Source organism: Natrix helvetica, assembly GCF_964273705.1.
Source record: "Natrix helvetica genome assembly, chromosome: Z".
In the NCBI taxonomy this organism is placed as follows: domain Eukaryota; kingdom Metazoa; phylum Chordata; class Lepidosauria; order Squamata; family Natricidae; genus Natrix; species Natrix helvetica.
Genome location: NC_138554.1, coordinates 72,977,219 through 72,989,275, shown reverse-complemented (window position 1 = coordinate 72,989,275; position 12,057 = coordinate 72,977,219). Strand labels below are relative to the sequence as shown.

General features: G+C 47.0%; 1 protein-coding gene across 9 annotated transcripts in view; it reads right to left on the bottom strand.

The window, feature by feature from the left end:
• Nucleotides 1–12,057, bottom strand: part of AMPH (amphiphysin) — a 180,185-nt gene that overhangs the window by 64,509 nt on the left and 103,619 nt on the right. The window lies entirely within an intron of this gene.

Here is a 12,057-nt window from a genome sequence, read left to right as displayed (position 1 = left end):
GTGATTTCCTTTCACCCCTATTTTATACTCTCAATGCTACCACTGATAACCATTTTGAAGAAGGTGAATTGTGGATACGAACTTGCTTCTTTGTTTTATTTGTTTGTTTACTTGTTTTATTGGATTTATATGCCGCCCTTCTCCCAAAGGACTCAGGGCGGCGTACAGCATTAAAAAACACATATTATAAAACTTAAAAGAAAATTAGAAATAATCCAAGAAACAAACCGAATTAATATAACACTAACATTTTAAAAATTGGATAAAATTTTATTGTTCTAAAATAGAACAGGCCAGGCCTGTTGCTGGAAAAGCCAACTTTTTAGGGCGCGTTGGAAGGACTGGAGGTCGGGGATTATGCGAAGCTCCAGGGGCAGCTCATTCCAGAGGGAAGGCGCTCCCACAGAGAAGGCTCTCCCCCTGGGGGTCACTAGCTGACACTGTCTGGCCGACGGCACCCTGAGGAGGCCAACTCTGTGGGATCGCACTGGACGGTGGGAGGCTACTGGTGGCAGTAGGTAGTCTCGCAGGTACCCTTGGCCTAAGCCATGGAGTACTTTAAAGGTCATAATTAGTACCTTGAATTGCACCCGGAAAACAACCGGCAACCAGTGCAGGCTGCCGAAAAGGGGTGTAACATGGGAGCACCTAGGTACCCCCATGATAACCTGCGTGGCCGCATTCTGGACCAGCTGAAGCCTCTGGATGCTCTTCAAGGGCAGCCCCATGTAGAGAGCATTGCAGTAGTCCAGGCGAGAAAGGACGAGGGCATGAGGGACTGTGCATAGAGCATCCCGATCCAGGAAGGGGCGCAACTGACGTACCAGGCAAACCTGGAAAAAGGCCCTCCAGGTCATGGCTGTCAGGTGTTCTTCTAAACTAAGCCGTGTTACTAGGAGGACTCCCAGATTGCAGGCCCTCTCTGAGGGAGCTAAAATTTCTCCCCCTATCATCAAAGATGGAACAAAATGCACAAATCGGGATGACGGAAACCACAGCCACTCAGTCTTGGAGGGACTGAGCTTGAGCCTGTTCCTCCCCATCCAGATCTGCACAGCCTCCAGGCATCGAACTTGCAAAGAAAGGACTGAAAATTTCACAGTTGGTGTACATGGATGATTTGAAGCTCTTTGGTAAAACAAAAGCTGAACTGAATTTATTAATTGAAAGCACAAAAGAATTTAGCCAAGACATTGGTATGCAGTTTGGAATTGACAAATGTGCAACAATGGCAACCAAGGCAGGCAAGGTCCTAGAACATGATGGAATACAACTTGAGAATGAAGAAATGATAAAGACAGTAAAACTAAAAAAAGGCTACAAGTACTTGGGTATTTTAGAGGCGTCTGACTTAATGCATAATAAAGTCAAGGAATTAACCTCAGCCAAGTACATTCAACGAATTCGCAAGATATTAAAGTCCAAACTGAGTGGAGGAAACATCATAAAAGCCATAAATACCTGGGCTATACCTATGATTCGATACTCTGCAGGAATAATTGACAAGACCCAGATGGAGTTGGACAATTTGGACAGAAAAACAAGGAAGCTTATGACAATGAATCATGCTTTACACCCTAAAAGTGATGTTGACCGATTTTTTCTATCAAGAGCAGAGGGTGGTCGAGGACTCCTACAAGTAAAGCAGTCTGTGGAAGAAGAAAGACACAGCTTGAATGATTACATCCAGAAAAGTGAAGAACCATTGATTGCGGAAGTAAATAAAGGAGGCCTTTTGAAGACAACTGTTAAAAGCTGAATATAAGAAAGAAGTAATTGAAAAGCGAGCTGAAAATTGGAAAAGCAAGCTATGCATGGCTAATACTTGAAATATATTGAAGGCAAAGCTGACCAAAAACTAACTAGGAACTGGTTAAGATCAGAGTACTGAAAAAAGAAATCTAAAGGGCTACCTCGCTATTTGGAAATTCTAAATTTACCTGACTTGAACATTCTGACTCTACAAAAAACCACCTACTTGGAACAGCTTATATCCTCCGACGTTACCTTAACAGTTCCTAGATCCTTGGTTAGGACTCGAGCTGTTAGGCTACCAACCAGACCCAAAGGCTGTGAATCTCGCCAAAGATTAACATAAAAATAATATTAATAATAATGATAATGATAATCATAATAATATTTTGGAAGCTTACTATCAGTCTGAGCCAGAAAAATGTGGATTTCAAAAACGAATGTATCAGATTTGGAAGGTGAAGAGAAAGCAACTAATGGTCTGAATATACCAACAAAGAAGAGTAACATCAAGAATGATTTGCAGGCTCAAAAGCAAACTGAGGATTAACCAAAGATTAACCAAATAACCAAATAATAATGATCATCATCATCATCCTGGCTGCGCAAGAGCAAGCTATCCGAACAAATGCCATTAAGGCCAAAATCAAAAAATCCTCTGATGATGCCAAATGCAGACTCTGCAAAGAAGTTGATGAAACTGTTGACCACATACTCAGCTGCTGTAAAAAAATCACGCAGACTGATTATAAATTGCGGCACAATTCAGTAGCACAAATGATCCACTGGAATTTGTGCAAACATTATAATATTAAAACAACAACAAACTGGTGGGAACATAGGCCTGAAAAAGTCACCGAAAATCAGATGGTCAAGATCCTATGGGATTTTCGTATATAAACGGACAAAATACTGGTGCATAACACTCCAGACATCACATTGGTTGAGAAAAATAAGGTTACAATCATAGACATCGCAATACAAGGGGATAGCAGGGTCGACGAGAAGGAACATGAAAAAATCGCGAAATACCAGGACCTAAAAATTGAAATTCAAAGATTATGGCACAAACCAGCAGTGGTAATTCCAGTGGTAATCGGCACACTGGGTGCTATTCCCAAAGCACTGGAATTACATTTAAAACAGTTAAACTTGACAAAATCACCATCAGTCAAATGCAAAAAGCTGCACTGCTTGGATCTGCACATATATTATGAAAATCCATTACAACGTCCTAGGCCCCTAGGTGGGGCCCGACTAGTAATCAATGCCAAATCCGGCGAAACAACTGGCCGCTGTGATGCAATTGTGTAATAATAATAACAACAACAACAACTCCGCCGTTGCCGGTCCCAAGCCTGGATGAGAAAGGAGGAGGGTTGAGGTCAGGTTGGCAACCTGGCCCCATAAAAACTCGCCAACCCATACAATATGGTGAAAGAAACGACTAAAAATTCTATACCACATCGGTCGTCGTGCAGGTTAACAAGGGCCGCGGCGGATGTCGAGGTCCCTGGGCATCCATCAACAAGTGGGCTACAAGTGGACCAGCCAACAAAATGACAAAAATATAGTGCAGATGAAAATCGTGCCAAAATGGCCTGTTATTACAATTCAGAGCCAAAAAAAAAGAGGCTACTTAAAGCGAATGTATGGTTTATGGAAACAGCAATATCCAGATTTAAATGTTAGTGAACAACGACTATCAGATCAAAGGCGATTTATTATACGGAATAAAGTCTTCAGCGAAGTTGAACTTGAGGAAATTCAGGCAAATTGCAAAACAAAAAAACAACAACATCACAAGCAGAATTAACTGATACTCAAGACACAACTAAAGAAATCGTAGTAGAACTCCCAGAGGAAGCTGTCGGAGAGGAAATAACAACACTACCACCAGAACCAGTTACCATTGAACCAACTGATGAACCAACTCAAAAACAAAAAGAACTGAAGGACAAGATCATGGAGCATTTTCTGGCTAGTGAGGAAAGGCAACATTTACTGTTGTGGCCCAGCAGGTGCCGTTGCCGCTGCCACCAGACTCCGAGAGCGAGGGTCCCTATGAGTTGGCTCCAGAGGAGGTGGGGGACCCTGGACCAACGCTGAGCAGGGATCGGAGAGTCTGGTCGGCCACCAGGAGGCGCCTGAGGCATGGAGCAGCGGTGAGAGCCAGAGGAGGGGGGCTCCCGATGCCATGCCTTGGAGCAGCGGGGAGGAGTCACGAGACAGTGAGTCAGAACTGAGCAGGGAGTTCCTGGACGCCGCGCCCATAAAGGCAAGGAGTGTGGGCGCAATTATCGGCGATAAGAGCTCTCAGCTGCTGATCAGGAGGCTCCTCTCCAGGTTATAAAAAGGGTTGACTGTGCATACGCCCTTTGCAGCAGTCAACAGATGATTTATGCCAGAAGTTCTAGTCTGGAATTCTAGCAAGCTGGATAGCTGCTTTCGTGTTTTGTTTTTGTGAGTTTTGTCTTGGTGGTTTACTGCCACGGAACCTTCTGTTTGTTTGTGCAATAAACCTTGTTCCCTTGTACTGTTCCGGAGTGTGTTCTGTGTGGGCAAAGGAGGTAGGGGGGTCAGAACAGTTTGACTGCTGCCCCAAACAAACCTCCATTCAGCAATAATGGAGCAACTCCAGGCGGAGAATGCCCTCTTCACACAGCAACTTGCCTTGTTAACAGCGCAGGTTGCGCAACTTTCTGCTCCTGTCAACCCCCCACCCCACCCCCAGCAGCAACTGAGGAAATGCCCAGTGGCCATGCCGGATAAGTTTGATGGCAATCCAAAACTTTTTGCGGCGTTCCTGGCCCAATGCCGGTTGTTTATCGGCTTGAGAGCGGAGGACTTTCCTACCGACCAGACAAAGGTGGGATTTATTATCAGCTTGCTCTCAGGCACAGCAGCGAGGTGGGCTACTCCTTTGCTGTCTCAGCCGAGCCCCCTGCTGGACGACTTTCAGGGCTTTTGTACTCATCTTCGGCTGATGTTTGAAGATCCCATCAAGGGGGAAACAGCCACCAGACTCCTGAAAGAGTTGCACCAAGGGCGTGGTTCTTTACTGGATTATGTTAGCGAGTTCCAGCTGCTTAGTCAGGACTCTGAGTGGAGTGAGCCAGCCCTTATGGATGCTTTTCAGGACGGCCTGTCAGATGACCTGCAGGACGAGCTGGTGAGAGTGGACAGGCCTCCAACATTTGATGCGTTGGTTCATTTATGCCTCCGGATTGATGGCCGGCTGCAGAGGCGGAGGCCTCGCCGAGCGTCCTGGGAGGTTACGAGAGACAGGAGACTCCTGTCACACGGGAGGAGCTCATGGAGTTGGGTGCAGCCAGACCTCGCTTGTCACGCACGGAGATGGATAGACGGCGTGCAGAGGGGTTGTGTTTTTACTGTGGGGATCCGGGACATCTGGCTATGGTTTGCCTCAAGAAGGGAGGTAGAGGGGCTGCACGGTCTACGGCCTCCCCATAGCGACGGACCTCCGTATCGGGAAACGGGGTAAGCCCGATCTGAGGAAGGCTTCGGGTTGGGCACAGGCCGGAACAGAGGCGGAGGGGCCTCCACGGCATATGATTTTAGCAGCGCACATTCTCTTGTCGGGTAGTCTGCAGGGGATTCCAGCCCATGCCTTGGTCGATTCCGGGGCTACCACAAACTTTATGGATGCAGCATTTGCTACAAAATACAACATCCCTCTGTGTCCGGTGGACCCTCCGATGCGAGTAGAGACCATTGACAGCCGGGTGCTTCTGTCTGGGCCCATCAAGAACGTCACGCAGCCTTTGCGCCTGATCCTCGGGGAGCATGAGGAGGCCATCCAATTTTATGTGGCTTCGGGTCTGCATTTCCCCTTGGTGTTGGGCTTGGCTTGGCTGCGGGCGCACGACCCTCAGATCTACTGGTCGCAGAACCGGATCTCATTCCCGTCCTTGCAATGTGTCGACCACACCTGTCATGTTTGTGCGGCTCAGGTGCCCAGTTCGGCCAAGGTGACAGTGCCGCCACGTTTAGCGGAGTTCACGGATGTTTTTAGCGAACAGGAGGCGGATCAACTGCCACCGCACCGGCCTTATGACTGTCCCATTGACCTGGTACCTGATGCGAAACTCCCGACGGGCCGTTTATACTCCATGTCTGAACCAGAGTTGGCCGCATTGCAGGACTTTATTGACAAGAACCTTGCCCAGGGGTTTATCCGGCCTTCATCTTCGCCCTTGTCTGCCCCGGTTTTGTTCGTCAAAAAGAAGACCGGGGATCTAAGACTTTCTTGTGATTACCGGCGCCTGAATGCCATCACGATACGTAACTGTTACCCGTTGCCTCTGATTCCTGAGTTGTTGGAGTGGCTCCGGGAGGCAGCGGTGTTCACAAAACTGGACTTGCGTGGGGCTTACAATCTGGTCCGAGTCAGGGCGGGGGATGAATGGAAGACAGCCTTTGACACCCAATACGGACACTTCGAGTACACGGTCATGCCGTTCGGGTTGACCAATGCCCCGGATGTCTTCCAACATTTTATGAATGATATCTTTCGGGACCTTTTGGATCAGTTTGTCGTCATTTACCTGGACGACATCTTGATCTACTCCACGTCTCGGAAGGATCATCAACATCATTTGCGTCAGGTCTTGCAGCGACTTCGAGAACATCGCTTATTTGCCAAGCTGGAGAAGTGTCAGTTCTGGCAGACTACCATTGAGTTCCTGGGGCACCGTATATCCCCTGAAGGAATTGCGATGGAGCCAGGCAAGGTGGAGGCGTTACGTAGTTGGCAATCTCCTCGACAGATGAAAGATGTTCAGAGACTCCTCGGGTTTGCCAACTATTACCGGTCCTTCATCCCTGGCTTTGCTTTCGTGGCCACGCCCCTCACTCGGCTCCTGCAAAAGAAAGTGCCGTTTCACTGGGGGCCCATGGAACAACAGGCGTTCCTGGCCTTGAAGCGCGCTTTTATGAGGGAGCCGATCTTGAAACACCCTGATCCCCATCGCCCCTTGTAGTCGAGGCGGATGCGTCTGACATCGCGGTGGGGGCGGTGTTATTGCAGGCTCACGCCCCTGATGGTACCCTTTTCCCTTGCGCTTATTACTCTCGGAAACTCAATCCTTCCGAGCACAATTATACCATCTGGGAGAAGGAGTTGCTGGCTATCAAGGTGGCGTTCAAAGCCTGGCGACATCACCTGGAGGGGGCCAGGCATCAGGTCGAAGTCCAGACGGACCATCAGAATTTGGAGTTTTTGACAACAGCGTGTAAGCTGAATCAACGCCAGATCCGGTGGTCTCTATTTTTTGCCCGGTTCCATTTCAAGGTCACGTATATCCCCAGTGCCTTGAACCAAAGGGCGGATGCCCTGTCTAGAAAGCCGGAGTACTCAGACCCTGCAGATTCACTTCCCCCCCGGACGGTCCTACCCGTCGAGTCCTTCGCTGCAATCCAGGAACCCGTGGATTTACGGTCTTTGATACGGGATGCGCAGCGGAACGACGAGTGGGTGGAACAACGGCGGGCAGAGATAGGGCCGACATCCCCGTGGACCTTTGACGAGGACCTTTTGAGGTATCGGGATCAGCTCTACGTGCCTACAGGAACTCTCTGTGGATTGGTTCTCTCCCAGTGTCATGACACTCCAGCAGTGGGACATTTTGGCCTGTTCAAAACATTGCACCTGGTTTCCCGTACTTTTTGGTGGCCTCGCCTGCAACACGACGTGCAGACGTACGTCACGTCGTGTGTGCAGTGTCGACAGGCCAAATCAGCAATGGGAGCTCCTCCAGGCTTGCTACAGCCATTGCCGACCCCGGACAGACCCTGGGGAGCTGTATCCATGGACTTCTTGACGGAATTGCCTCCGTCGTCCGGTTTTACTACGGTCCTGGTGGTGGTGGACATGCTCACCAAGATGGCGCATTTTATCCCCTGCCGGAGATTGCTGACAGCCCACGCCACCGCCCGGATGTTCATCCAACACGTGTTCCGGCTGCACGGCCTACCTGACCGGGTCGTCTCAGATCGTGGGACACAATTCACGGCCCAGTTCTGGAAAGGGCTGATGGCCGCTCTTGACGTCCAAGTTTGTTTATCCTCGGTGCACCATCCTGAAACCGATGGGGGGATGGAGAAGGTGATTGGGATTCTGGAACAATATCTGCGCTGCTTCGTGAACCAGCAGCAGAATAATTGGGCGGAGTACCTAGCCGTGGCGGAGTTTGCCTTTAATAACTCGCAGCACACCTCCACACGGATTACGCCTTTCATGGCGAACGTCGGGTACCACCCTCATTTTTTCCCTCTCACCCCAGTGGACTCTCCGGTCCCCACAGCGCAAGATTTCCTCTCTGAGCTTCAGGTGGTTCACCAAATGGTGCGCCGCTATTTGAATCAGGCGAAGGAGGATTACAAGCGAGTAGCGGACAGGTCTCGACGTGCGGTGCCGGAATTGGCTGTGGGTGATTGCGTGTGGTTGTCCACGCGGCATCTTCCGTCCCACCGGCCAACAAGGAAGTTGGACCACCGGTATCTTGGGCCATTCCCGGTGGAGGCCGTTATCAACCCGGTGGTTTATCGTCTGATCCTCCCGCGCTCGATGCGTGTACACCCGGTGTTCCATCGCTCGCTCCTGATCCCTGAGTGGTCAGATTGTCCTCTCCGAAGTCCCTCTTCGCCCCTGCCGTCGTCGTGTGAAGTGCACGCACATCCACCGCACAGAGTGACCCGGATCCGTGACTCGAGATGGCTCAAGGGACGGTTCCAGTATTTGGTCGACTGGACGGATGAGGACTCGGACGGGGGGACCTGGACCGATGCGACGGCTGTGCATGCTCCAGCTTTGGTGCGGGCCTATCATGTACAATTTCCCTCACAACCGCATCCCGAGCGTCAGACCCGGGGGAAGGGCCCTGCGGTGAGGGATAGTGTTGTGGCCCAGCAGGCGTCGTTGCCGCTGCCACCAGACTCCGAGAGCGAGGGTCCCTATGAGTCAGCTCCAGAGGTGGGGGACCCTGGACAGGGTTCCAATGCTGAGCAGGGATCGGAGAGTCTGGTCGGCCACCAGGAGGCGCCTGAGGCATGGAGCAGCGGTGAGAGCTAGAGGAGGGGGGCTCCCGATGCCATGCCTTGGAGCAGCGGGGAGGAGTCACGAGACAGTGAGTCAGAACTGAGCAGGGAGTTCCTGGACACTCGTTACCACTGTGCCTATAGACGCAAGGAGCGTGGGCGTAATTATCGGCGATAAGAGCTCTCAGCTGCTGATCAGGAGGCTCCTCTCCAGGTTATAAAAAGGGTTGACTGTGCATACGCCCTTTGCAGCAGTCAACAGATGACTTATGCCAGAAGTTCTAGTCTGAAATTCTAGCAAGCTGGATAGCTGCTTTCGTGTTTTGTTTTTGTGAGTTTTGTCTTGGTGGTTTACTGCCACGGAACCTTCTGTTTGTTTGTGCAATAAACCTTGTTCCCTTGTACTGTCCCGGAGTGTGTTCTGTGTGGGCAAAGGAGGAAGGGGGGTCAGAACAATTTACCAACATTAAAAACTGTCCCTAAGAAAATTTTGGGTCCTATTATGAAAATGGTTAATGCAGTGCTTTCAACAATTGAATCGGGATCCATCTTGGAAACGAATCAGCTAATGTACAGTGCAGCTGTAATAGTCACTAATGAACTAGGCATTAAAATCAAAGCACCTAAGCACACAATGGGAAAAGCATCAAAGCCAAAGTGGAAAATCCGATTAGAACAAAAAGTAAAAAAATTAAGGGCAGATGCTAGCAACTTAAAGAACATGTATAAGCAACAGCTTAAAAACAGTAAAATCATAGATCAGCTAATCAGAAGATATAGATTGGATACAAGAAACATCAATGAAGCTGTAGAGATTGTAAAACAGCAGATAACAGCAACAGCTAGAAAAATTGAGAGATATGAGGCACGAATCATCCAATACAAACAAAATCAACAATTTCGATCAGTCCAATGGCGTTTTTATCAAAGTCTTAATGTGAATGGTGACACCAAAAGTGAAAAACCAGAAAAGCAGGCAACAGCTGACTTCTGGAAAGGATTGTAGGAAATTGCAAAGGACTACAATAAGGAAGCAAAGTGGATACATGACTTTGAGAAAAGCATTGGTAACAAACAAATGCAAGTATTAGAAATAACAACTGAGATGGTCAAAAATCGAGTAAAAAAAGTAAAGAATTGGACATCACCTGGAAATGACCAATTATATGGTTTCTGGCTCAAATATCTGACCAGTTTACATGCAATATTGGCCAGGCAACTGAATGAAATTTTACAAAATGGTCAAATTGATGAATGGTTGACAACTGGAAAAGCATACTTGATTCAGAAAGATGCAACTAAAGGAACAATACCTAAAAACTACAGACCAATAACATGCTTGCCAACAACCTTCAAATTACTCACAGGCATTATTGCAGATAATATTATGGATTATTTGGAAACAAACAACATCTTGCCAGTAGAGCAAAAAGGCAATAAAAGAAGGAGCAGGGGCACAAAAGATCAGCTCCTGATTGATAAAATGATATTAGAAAATTGTAAGAAAAGAAAAACGAACTTGAATATGGTCTGGATTGATTATAAAAAGGCATTCGACTCATTGCCACATAGTTGGATTATAAAATGCTTAGAAACAACTGGCATTAGCAAAAATATTACATCCTTCACTGAAAAGGCGATGAAACAATGGAGAACTGAGTTGGCAGTAGGGAATGAGAACTACGGAATGTTTAATATCAAGCGAGGAATTTTCCAGGGTGATTCACTTTCACCTCTTCTCTTCATCATCACGACGATCCCGCTATCAGTAATCTTAAAAAAATGAAATTAGGCTACCAAACAGCCAAAGAAGCTGAAAAAAATTCGCATTTATTATATATGGAAGATTTGAAACTCTATGGTAAGTCAGAAATAGAAACCCAATCACTGACAAACACAGTCCGAGTATTCAGCACCGATATTTCAATGCAGTTTGGCATGGAAAAATGTGCCACTGTATCCATAACAAGGGGCAAAATCACTGCGTGTGAGGGAATTGAAATGCCCAATGGCCACCTAATTAAATGCAACGAAAATGAAGCCTACAAATACTTAGGCATTCTGCAGTTGGATAACATCAAACATGGAGAAGTAAAAACTATTGTCAGGGGAGAGTACACCAACAGAGTTAGGAAAATTTTGAAATCTAAATTAAATGGTGGAAATACAATCAAGGCCATAAATACCCGGGCAATACCAGTTATAAGATGCACAGCTGGTACAGTTAACTGGACACAAGCTGATTTGGACATTTTGGACCAAAAAACCAGGAAACTAATGACAATGCACTACAGTTTACATCCACGCGGTGACACTGATAGATTATACCTGCCCCAGAAATCAGGTGGCAGAGGATTATTACAAGTGAAGCAAATAGTTGAAGAAGAAAAACATGCACTGGCTGATTATCTAAAAGAAAGTCAAGAACATCTATTAATCGAAGTAAATAACAAAATCTACTGAAGGCCCAACAGACGAAACAAGAATACAGAAAAGATGTGATAAAATCAAGAATGGAGAGTTGGCAGAACAAAGCATTACATGGTCAATTTCTGGAAAAAATAAAAGATAAAATGGACAGTGAAAAAACTTGGTTATGGTTAACAACAGGTACATTAAAGAAAGAAACAGAGTCACTAATCCTGGCTGCGCAAGAACAACCTATCCGAACAAATGCCATTAAGGCCAAAATCGAAAAATCCTCTGATGATGCCAAATGCAGACTCTGCAAAGAAGTTGATGAAACTGTTGACCACATACTCAGCAGCTGTAAAAAAATCGTGCAGACTGATTATAAATTGCAGCACAATTCAGTAGCACAAATGATCCACTGGAATTTGTGCAAAAATTATAATATTAAAACAACAACAAACTGGTGGGAACATAGGCCTGAAAAAGTCACCAAAAATCAGATGGTCAAGATCCTATGGGATTTTCGTATACAAACAGACAAAATACTGGCGCATAAGACGCCAGACATCACACTGGTTGAGAAAAATAAGGTTACAGTCATAGACATTGCAATACCAGGTGATAGCAGGGTCAACGAGAAGGAACATGAAAAAATCGCGAAATATCAGGACCTAAAAATTGAAATTCAAAGATTATGGCACAAACCAGCAGTTGTAATTCCAGTGGTAATCGACACACTGGGTGCTATTCCAAAAGCACTGGAATTACATTTAAAACAGTTAAAACTTGACAAAATCAACATCAGTCAAATGCAAAAAGCTGCACTGCTTGGAT